Below are 10,632 nucleotides of genomic sequence, written 5' to 3' on the forward strand. Positions count from 1 at the left end.
AGCAACAGCGTTGCCAAACTTTACACCTTAACAGACAGCCGAGGGTCCAAAAGTCACCAAAAGTCACTTTTGTTTATATTGAAAACATGGTAACACAATGTACTACAGCACATTTATCATGTTCAACATATGACAGAAAATAAATATTATTTAAAATCAAAATTAACCTTTAAACATGGCATAAATAACAATTTAATTTATATTGTGATATGTATCAGTATCGACTGATTTGAATTTTTTTTTCTCAAATCATTTTCAAGATTTATTTCCATATATACCAGCCCTGCTCCTGAGGACCTCCCCTAGGCCTGGCTCCAGGTTGGCGGTCCAGTAACCCCGTCCCTTACTAAAATGAAGAGGTCCTTCAGGTTTTGTTTTTCCTTAAAGACAAATTATCAAAGGTTTGTTTGTTTTGTGCGCTTCCCTTGTTTATTTGCTTGTTTTAACGTTACAGGAGTTTACTTGTTTGCTTGCTTGTGCCAGAATGTCAAGCAAAGATGAGTCAGCTTGGGTTAAAAATAGTTTACGTTTTTAAAAAGATGCTTTTTTCAAGAGTTACGAAGAAACATAAACCTTAACAAGTATGTCCTGGAGGAAAATACCAGAAACTATGTGCTGTCAAGTGTCTGTTTCAATCTGAAAAGTATCATCCACATGTAGTCGCGAAGAGAAAGCATTATAAAGCATTATAATCAGCTTAGTCGCTGCCGAAAATTTGTGCTTTTTCATGCAGAAACGAGGGCCTAATGCACTGCTGGCTAATCCTGAGGGCAGTCATGCATAAGAACCTTCTATCGTTAATGTTAGGCCAGATGTAACAGTATTTATTTAAATAAATAGTGCAGATAAAAACATAAGCATGAGAATGAAAATAGCATACAATATTATATACTCTCGCCCTATGACAGCTGGGATAGGCTCCAGCACCCCCCGCGACCCTGAAAAGGATAAGCGGAAGCGAATGGATGGATGGATATTATATACTATATTACCTAAGAAAACAGAAGAGCACAATAAACTGACCAATTGTAAGAATGTGCACATATGCATAAAACCCGAGTGTATGATAAACAGATACAAGTTTATGTCTAAAAGAAGGTGTTTCCTTTTTTTCTCTTGGCTGTATTCTACTTTGTGCCGTGGAAATACTTTAAATGTGGCTATATGAAAACACAAAGCTCCCAATGGAACATCGGGTATTTGCTTCCATAGTTATAGCAATAATGTGTGGTGTCTAAAGGACATTCATCTTTCGGTATTCAAGATTGTACATGAGAACATGTCATCAAAGCTGTTGTGTAACAATAGGACACAGTGCCAAGAAGGTTATCTCTGAGATTGTTAAAATAATACCCTAAACTGGCATGTAAACAAAATGCATCACTGCAGAGTTGGTCAAAAGTTGAGCTCGAGTGAAGACACGGTAGTATTTTGTATGTCTGAAAACACGTAAAAAAGTTGTTAGCAAGAGATAGATATGATTCAGCAAATGGATAACTAAGTAGATAAGTAAAGTTTATTTATTAGGCGCTTTTCATAGACAGGCAGTCACAAAGTGCCATACACAAAAGATAAAAAAAAACAAGAATGCTAGGTACCAAAATAGAAAAATACAAAAGATTAAATAAAACACAGTAAGATTAACAAGTAGCTTTAAGATAAAATTATTAATCAATAAAAAAAAACACTCAACAGAAAGCCTGTTTCAACAGAAAAGAAAAAAGATAACTGCTTGAAATCGGTAAGTTGGAATGAGACAATGAGATGTCAGTTATTTATGTTAAACCGACTGCACCGCCCTACACAGTTCTAACCACATCATCAAGTTCGCTGACGACACAACCGTGGTTGGACTCGTGAGCAGCAACAACGAGTCGACATGCAAAGGTTTAGCAGCTGGCGTTCTGGTGCAGCGAGAACCTGTCACTGAATGTGAACAAAACCAGGGAGATGATTGTCGACTCGCTCCACCCACACACCACTCAGCATCCACGGTTCCACAGTAGAGACTGTTAACAGCATCAAGTTCCTGGGAGTTCACATCTCAGAAGACCTCACCTGGACCACCAACACCACCTCCATCACCAAAAAGGCCCAGCAGCACCTCCACTTCCTGAGACACCTGAAGCAGGCCAACCTTCTTCCTCTCATCCTCACCATGCTCTACAGGGACACCATAGAGAGTGTTCTGACAGCTGCAACTCCGTGTCGTTCAGCTGCTCTATTCCCATGTTGTTGCAGTATATTAATGACTAAACTCGTATTGTGGATGGATTATCTCAGTTGTTCTCCTGACTGAAGATTGGTCCTTTTACAGTATCCTGCCATGCGATTGCATTTGTCTCTAACCATGAGGAACCTTAACGTTAACTTTTATAAGTGGAAAAGTGTTAGTGTTTGTCCTCCAGCTTCACTGTTTATGTTATGCTAACATAGCTGTGTCGCTAGCGATCACGTAGCACATCATTATATACCAGCTAGCCCAACTTCAGTAACCCTACAAACGTCACTGCTGTTTAGTTTCCTGTCTTCATTTATGTTGGAAGTGATAGCAGAGCTGTACGTTTGATTTTTTTCAGAAATCTCTCAGTCAGAACATGCAATATCATGCTTAGGTAACTAGCGAAACTAGCGAGCTAACTTCCGCTAGCTTCCTGCTAGCTTCTAACTCCGTTAAATGTAATACATTTTGTTTTCATGGATGCCTGGAAGTTAAACTTCATAGTTACACCTGGTAAAGCAGCAATGCTGATCGTTTTATTAAAGATGAAAGAATTTAGACAGTTTTTAACTCTTAGTGATGCTGCAGTGTTCGTTTGACCTGAAGAGGGGGGTTTAGGACCCAGATTACTCCCAGATTTAAGGGCATCTTAGTCTGACGGCCGCTTGCATGTTCTGCAAAAAAATGTCGTGTATCTGACGGACAAACACCAAACCAGTTCCACATCACTGAAGTTGCACCATTTTTACAAACCAATTCTGGTTCATCTGTTTCACTCAACAATCGGCCATGTGCGTATGAAAACAAAGGCACTGCGCATGCGCGTTTTACTCATATTCTATCGCGATATTTCATTTTCCTATCGTAGCCTAACATTATACCGGTATTACCGTGAACGGTATAATATGGCCCAGCCCTAATTCTTGACCCCTCACACCCCTCACATGGACTCTTTTCTCTCCTTCCATTTGACAGACGCTGTCACAGCATCGGGACCCAATCCTTCAGATTTCAAGATAGCATTTTCCCACAAGCCATCAAGCTCTTGAACTCACTACCAGCTCTCCCACTCCCCCCCCACCACACACACCCACACAAACCGTTAACTGCCTCTATTGCACTCCACATACCACTGCCTTTGTAATGCAGATGCTGCTCTATGGACAATCCTTACTCTCAGGAATTCTGCTCATGTTTACAAGCTGCCACACTGGTCACTTTAAATCACTTCAAGGTCTCTTTAAACCATTCAAACTGTAAATTGTAAATTTAAATTGTTATTGATCCTTTTACCTTAGTCTTAAAGTGTATATTTATTTCTTACTCTTCTTATATTTCTTGTTTGTCTTTTGCACAGAATGTAACTGGAGCCTCGTCATCTTGTCTCCCTACATACTGTACTGTATATAGCGGATATGACAATAAAGTTTACTCTGACTTTGACTTTGAAACACAATTCTTACATTTGATTTCTTTGTTATATTATTTATCCTATTTATATCCTTTTATTTTGTATTCACGCTTTTTTTTATATACAGTGCATGCACCGTGCAGAGCCTGACCTTAGTGTAAGACTGTAAGAATCCAAACATCACAACAGAGAATATCAAACACTGTCCCATAGTGCGTAGAAATAAATTTGGTTAAAAGATCATGCTCTAATGAGAGAAGATCATTTAATGCCTGTGCAGTGCTGCAACCTCAACAGGACAAAAGGATGCCAAAATTCACATTTTGGACAGAGAAGCGTAAAAGAGGCCATCTATGTCCAATATAAATAACCATAATTGAACAGGGGGAGTGAGTTATGACATCAACTGTTAGCCACCTACAATGCAATGCTACAATGTAGTCTTGAGTTTGTTTCCCAGGTGCCTCAATCGCCACTCCTTTTTTGCATCAGGTGACCTCAATAGGCCTGATGATATGTTTTCACTGATGGAATACTCTGGTGGTAATTACCCAATCTATTTTTTACAGCTTGACTAATGTGATGACACACATCGTTAATTAGTCCAGTAAAACAGCAAAATGTGTAAGAGAAGAGAGAAAGCTTGAAATGGACACACATGCAGAAGCCAACGTGAAAATAAGCAGACGTTACTAACACATTCACATGCATATACATATTAGCCACCTAGCTTAATTGTTTATTGATTAAGGGCCTTGGAATGTACTTCATACCTTTCTTGCAATGTCTTGGCTTTAAATATATTATCTCCCCTTGCTAATACTGCAACTTCTGCATGTGTGTCCATTTCACACTTTGGAGAGATAAAGCATGAAATGGACATGGTGGACCAGAATGCCTATTACACCCTGTGCTGTGATATCGGGTTGGATTAATCGCGTGTCAATGACCCTCCTAAAGGACAATGATTTATTACATGATTATGCTTTTTCTCCCACCAAACTTTCAACACAAGTCCACCTAATTCAAATTCATTTAAAAAAGTGTCTGTATGACCACCTCTCTAGTAAACTGGAAATATAATTTAATATGCATAAACAGATAGACAGGATCCTGATGATCTCCTTCTCTGTTTGACTCCAATCCAGCTGGAAAAGTGCCATGTTGGCTGTGGCACAGAGCAACAACATATCTCCACCCTCAGCAACCCCCTTCCCTCCCACACTTACACCTCTGATCCAGTACACAAGCTTTAATCTTCCTGTATTCTAACCCTGTGCCCTATTTTCCAAAGCGCCCTATATCACAATCAGAATCCGAATACTTTATTATCAGAGAAAATGATGTGGTCAAAGTTGCTTCAAGACATTAAGAACAGTAACTAACTAAACTAAATTAAATTAAATAATTCTATAAATAATAAAGTAACAAAATATTACAAAATAGTATTAATGAATACAAATAATATATAATTACAATTATAAAAATCTATCATATTGACTTTGTTATTTTCTCTGTAGACGATATGCAGATATTAAGGCTCTGCAACTATTGCAGTGCGTACTTGTGCTTTAGATGGAGGAATTGTACAGCTAGATAGCCACAGGCAGGAATGAAAGATGAAACCATTCATGCATATTGGCCCAATTCCCTTAATAGTATTCACTGAGAACTTTAAAACAGCAGATGTAATATGAGACAGAGCAATGACCCATGCCAAAGAATTCATTCTTGAAGCTGACAATAAAGGTTTAAGTAAGACTAAGCAAAAGACTGCAGTAAATTCATTCATCATCAGAATAGTTTCCGATTGAGCTGCAGACTCATCTCTCTCAATCAAACTAACTCGGTACAAGCAAAGAAGTCTTCTCCATCACTAACATTGCAACAAATCCGACAGACTGTTGAAAAAGTTGCTCTATAACACAAAACTGGCCAAAACTTTTACAGACGATCTTTTAGCTAACTTGGGTTTGGAGAATATCTAAAATAGAAATGCTGCAATGCAAACTTGGGATATGAAGTTTAAAAGATGTGATCATTCACTATTGTTCAAAATGTCCTGTACCCCCAAATTAATTAAAGTGCCACACTAAATCACTGTAAATGTCACCGTACTGGATCTGTTTTTTGAATAATTAACATCCTTTGATTTAGTATTATTCATAGATTTGGTTCTCCTTACTGTTCTCCTTGTGTGTTTCATATTTGCCATGGTCTGTGTGTAGGCAGGCAGGAAAAAGGACCCAAGTGCAGGACTCGTGGAGGCAGAAGTGAACTCAAAACAACCACAGGTTTATTGCTGGCGAAATGCAAAACTCAAAATGGCACATGAACGGAACACACAGGCAGGAACGGTGGTACGACACGACAACGAGCGCTGAAGGAAACACACTATAAATACAGAGGCAAACACACGGGGAACAAGGACCAAAAGGGGAACACAGCTAATGCAAATTAACTGACGGGACCAGGTAGACGCAAAACTAGAAACATCAACATAAGACACAGACCTTCAAAGTAAAATAGGAAATCCATAGACAAAACTCAGAGGCACTGAACCAAATCTATATTAACCCTCTCAAGGCAGGCGTTGCCGATTTGCAACAGTTAAAAACTAACAACCTGATTACCCCACATACATATTTTATAAGTTTTTTTTTACTCAGAAATACCACTGCAGGACTTGGTTGTGCATTACCAACAAAAAGTTTAATTTGAGCCTGAGAGGGTTAAACACTAGAAATAACAAATTACAATAATAATACGCAAAACACTGAGACACAGACACAGGACCATAACATAGTCTTTAGGTTTCTGTTTCTACGCCTTCCCATGCTCTAGGTTTCATGTCTTAGTGTCTAGTCCGTGTCTTTGTGAATGTCTCTTGTTTCTTGTTTTACTTTTACAGTCTTGGGTCCTATTTCAGTTTTTTCAGTGTTTTCAGTTTTGCTTCCTCCCCGTTCGTTATGTGGGACCACTTCCAGCTGTGCTCTTCTCCTTTGTCTCATTCCCGCGTTACTCCCTTGTGTATTTAAGCCCTGTGTTTTCCTCTGCCCTTGTTACCATCATGTTGCTGTGTGTCTCTCCCTGTTTTCCTCGTTTCCCTGAGTGGTTCTAGTTAACTCACGGCTTAGGTTATGTTTTGTGTTTTATATTGCTGCCTCTTTGAGTTATTCCTGTGTGTGTTGAGTCCTGCCTTTGGGTCCACATCCTGCCTACCACAGCACTAACCTTGACAGAACGACGCAACCAAGACATGGACCCAGCGGACTCAGCCCGAAAGAGGTACCTTTTCAGGGATTCAGAACCCGGTGAGGTGAGGTTCCCATGTCTTGGACGTAAGGACAATATCTGTTGGACTTAATGCCTTTGAGGCGATCCTCGGGCCTCACTTGCACCTTGCTGCATTCTGAGACGGCTGCATGCCCTATGCAGCTCCAGCCAGCTCCACCTCAGCCAGATGTTTCCACACCGTCTGGTCCTGGTTCTGCTTGGCCAGAGGTTTCCACACTGTCTGGTTCTGTACCTGTCTCTGCTGGGGGCTCTGGAGAGTCAATCCAGCCATCTGTGGCTTCCACACCCCCGCCTGTTTCTGCTGGGGGCTCTGGAGAGTCCGCTCAACTGCCTGCGGCTGCCACACTGCCACCTGCTCAGCTGCCTTCGGCTTCTGCTCCGCCACCAGGTTCAGCTCTATCTCTGCCAGAGGTCAACACGCCTGCCCATCTACATCCTGCACTGCCTGCATGTCCACATCCAACCACCTAACCACACCAACACCAGCCCCCTTCCAGGTCACCTGAAGATTTCCACTCCCATTTTCTTCCCTGTTGGGGTCCTGGAGGGTCCCTTCTGCACCACCGCTGCTTCCCACACAGTCAGCCTCCGGACCTGCTTTGGAGCTGCCGCCTTCAACGCAGTCGGCCTCCTGAACTGTCTCGTCGCAGGCGATCCCCAGAACTGTTTTTTCAATGTTGTGGACTCTGTTTTTCCCTCATGTCTCCATGCCTTGTCAAATAAAGCTGCCTCTTTGAGTTATCCCCGTGTGTGTTGAGTCCTGCATTTGGGTAACATCCTGCCTGCCATAACACTAACCTTAACAGTAAATCTACAACATGGTCTCTGTGGGTGACCACGCACGTGCAGACACACATATCCCATACACACAGGTAACTTTTCGCTCTGTCTTCCTATGTGCAATAGTACCAAGTGCAATCTTCCCAATATAACAAAGTATTTTATTCTATTTTGTACAGTATTTTTTTTATTTATATAGTATTTTGTTCTATTTTGTATAGTATGTTCTTTTTTTATCTTATTCTATTCAATTGTTTTATTTCTTAATCTTTACTGCACTTAACTTGTGACCACAAATTTCCCACTTGTGGGACTAAAAGGTTTATCTTATCTTATCTGCCAAGGTAAATAGTAAATAGGACTACTTTACAGCAGTACTGGGGTATTTATTTTTTTCTAACGCAATGCAATGCCACTTAGGGCTGTGCGATATGACCAAAATCTCATATTCCGATATAAGAATTCTATCGTCCGATAACGATATAAATCACAAAAATGTAACATTTTCTGTAAATTCTGTGAATCTCGGGCAGCTCGACTTGCGGAAATTGTTTCCAGCTGCGCGTCATGTAGCTGAAGTCGAGTGTTTTAACAGATGCATGAAACTATACATTTCTAGACATAAGTTGTAACGGCCGCCGTTTTCTTTGTGAGTATTTATTACACAGCGTGCTGCGGGGAAAACCCTGTTCTAACATTTGAGTCTAAGGTTTATTTTTTAGCACCTGGCGGCTCTTTTTTACTTCTCATCCGTAAATAATCTGCTCTTTCACGTGATTCAGTTTATTTTGTCCGTCTGTATTGTGGTTACATTAAATATAAGAGAAAGAGAGAACTTTAAGAAATTAATATAGCCAGTGCAGTGACCATCAGAACGATGAAAAAATATTGCCGTAAACAGTTTATTTTGCGACACCACGAAACAAACGATAGCGTAAAATGAAACGATAGACGTTTTTATATCGTCATCCGATATATATCGTTATATCGAACAGCCCTAATGCCACTTCTGATTTGCCTATGTTTAACTTGAATAATTAGTTTTGAACAGGTAAATGTCATTTTTAAATCCATTAACAGTTTCTCAGAAAATACTCTGGCTTATCCCAAATATGCCAATTACCCTTGGGCAAGATAGTAACCCCACGTTGCTCTCCGATGCATCCATTGGAGTATGAAAGTGCGTGAATGGTAGTCAGTAAGCACTTAAAAGCATAGAAGACAGTGCTTGTGTGAATGGGTAATGTGGCATGTTGTATATAGGAAGTAGAAAAGCGCTATATAAAAATCAGTCCATCTACCATCTAATCTACATACATATATATAGCACAAAGTAGAATTTCAGTTACCATCATATTCTAATCCTTTTCCCAAAATTTAAGTCAGTTTACACATGTTAACATGAATGAAATTACTGACAAAGAGGGGGGGAAATCAGTTTTACAAGACAAACGGCAGCCCTGGTGGAGTCTAGATGGGAAAATAGCATTAATAAACAATGAAGCTTTATGACAAATCACATTGTAATTCATCAAAGCTAGTTCACAAGATTTATTTTTTCTGTCTTCTGGATCCAGCTTACTAAATTGTACTAAGCTATCATTTTAAAATATCACTGATAAGCGTTTCCTAATTAGCTCATATCCCATATTAAATACCCTCCTTGCTTATCTTAGCCTAATTTATTTCAAAGTAGTTCTTTTACTCATCGGGTGTAGCTGAACTTGCACCAGCATGGGAACGTTGCAATGTGGATCCTGAATAATATTTAACTACTGCAGTTATTCTATTTTCATATACCCTTTACATTCACATCAAACTTATTTTGTAAACACTATAATTGTGCACACCGAGGGAATATCTTGATCTTGTTGAACAATAAACAGCATAAGTTACAACAGCTTTCTTACATGTACCAGGGTATTTCAAGCTATAAATGTAAAATTTGACAAAAAACAAACCTATCTGACAAACACTACTTTTCAGAATAATTTATACCAGAGAACGACATATCCTGATATTTTTAAGTAAAACAAAGCCACTATAAACTTTGTTGTTACAGTTGTTGTAGTTCGACCTAAATAGAGCAGCTATCCGTCTTTTCCAGCCGAGAAGTTGAAAGGATACAAAAAATAAAGAACACAGAATGTTGAACTCAGCTGTCTATCCATGAAAATATTCAGTAAGTTAACATGATGAAAGTAATTGAGGGCGATAGGACTAGCTAAAATAATTAACATACTAGCAGTTATTTTTTCGAAGTAAACAGAATTACGTCCCTGCTGCTGCCGTAATTCAAGTCAGTCCACACGGAAGATTCATCCAATGTACGGAGTGTATACACCGTGTTTACAAGCCAGGCATTCAGATAAAACCACCCAAAGTAAAGAGAGTAAACGAAGAAACTCACCTCGGAGAGAAACGTCCACACGGAACTTGGATTTAGATTGAGTTTCACTGTTTGCGAGTTTCACAATCTTGTGGACTGGGAAATTGAGTGAAAACAGTCTTTAGCTACTACCGTAACTGCGCACCGCTTTTGCAACCCCCTCCCTCTCTGTCTGCAGTTCACACACAGACCATGAGTGCTGCTAAACCGCACACTTTGATTCCTCTGATAGAATCAGTTTTCTTTCCGACATTATTTCATATTTTTGACCCGAGTTTCTCCAACGGGAGTACCAATAATTAGACAGTTGAAACACGCGTTGGCTTTACAGGCAGAATCGAGAAACTGTTTAACTTTAACTGATTTCAGGATTCAATCATTTCATTGTTATCTTCCATTCTATCGCCTGTGTCTGAAGAGGAAAACACCAGAGTGATAATATAGCACATATTAATTCAATTAATTTGTTTTACAGTATTCTTGTAAATATTGTAGTTATTGAATATTTAAACTTGTTTAATTGAAGTTCATAAT

General features: G+C 39.4%; 1 protein-coding gene across 2 annotated transcripts in view; it reads right to left on the reverse strand.

Annotated features, from left to right (window-relative positions):
• Positions 1-10,269, reverse strand: part of ankrd6b (ankyrin repeat domain 6b) — a 72,615-nt gene extending 62,346 nt beyond the window's left edge. For both annotated transcript variants that reach the window (XM_004564717.4, XM_004564716.4), the window contains exon 1: positions 10,120-10,269. The gene's annotated coding sequence lies outside the window, so the exon portion shown is untranslated. The remainder of the gene's footprint in view (positions 1-10,119) is intronic.
• Between the last annotated feature and the right edge of the window lie 363 nt (positions 10,270-10,632).

The sequence above is a fragment of the Maylandia zebra genome, linkage group LG15, assembly GCF_041146795.1.
Source record: "Maylandia zebra isolate NMK-2024a linkage group LG15, Mzebra_GT3a, whole genome shotgun sequence".
Taxonomy (NCBI): domain Eukaryota; kingdom Metazoa; phylum Chordata; class Actinopteri; order Cichliformes; family Cichlidae; genus Maylandia; species Maylandia zebra.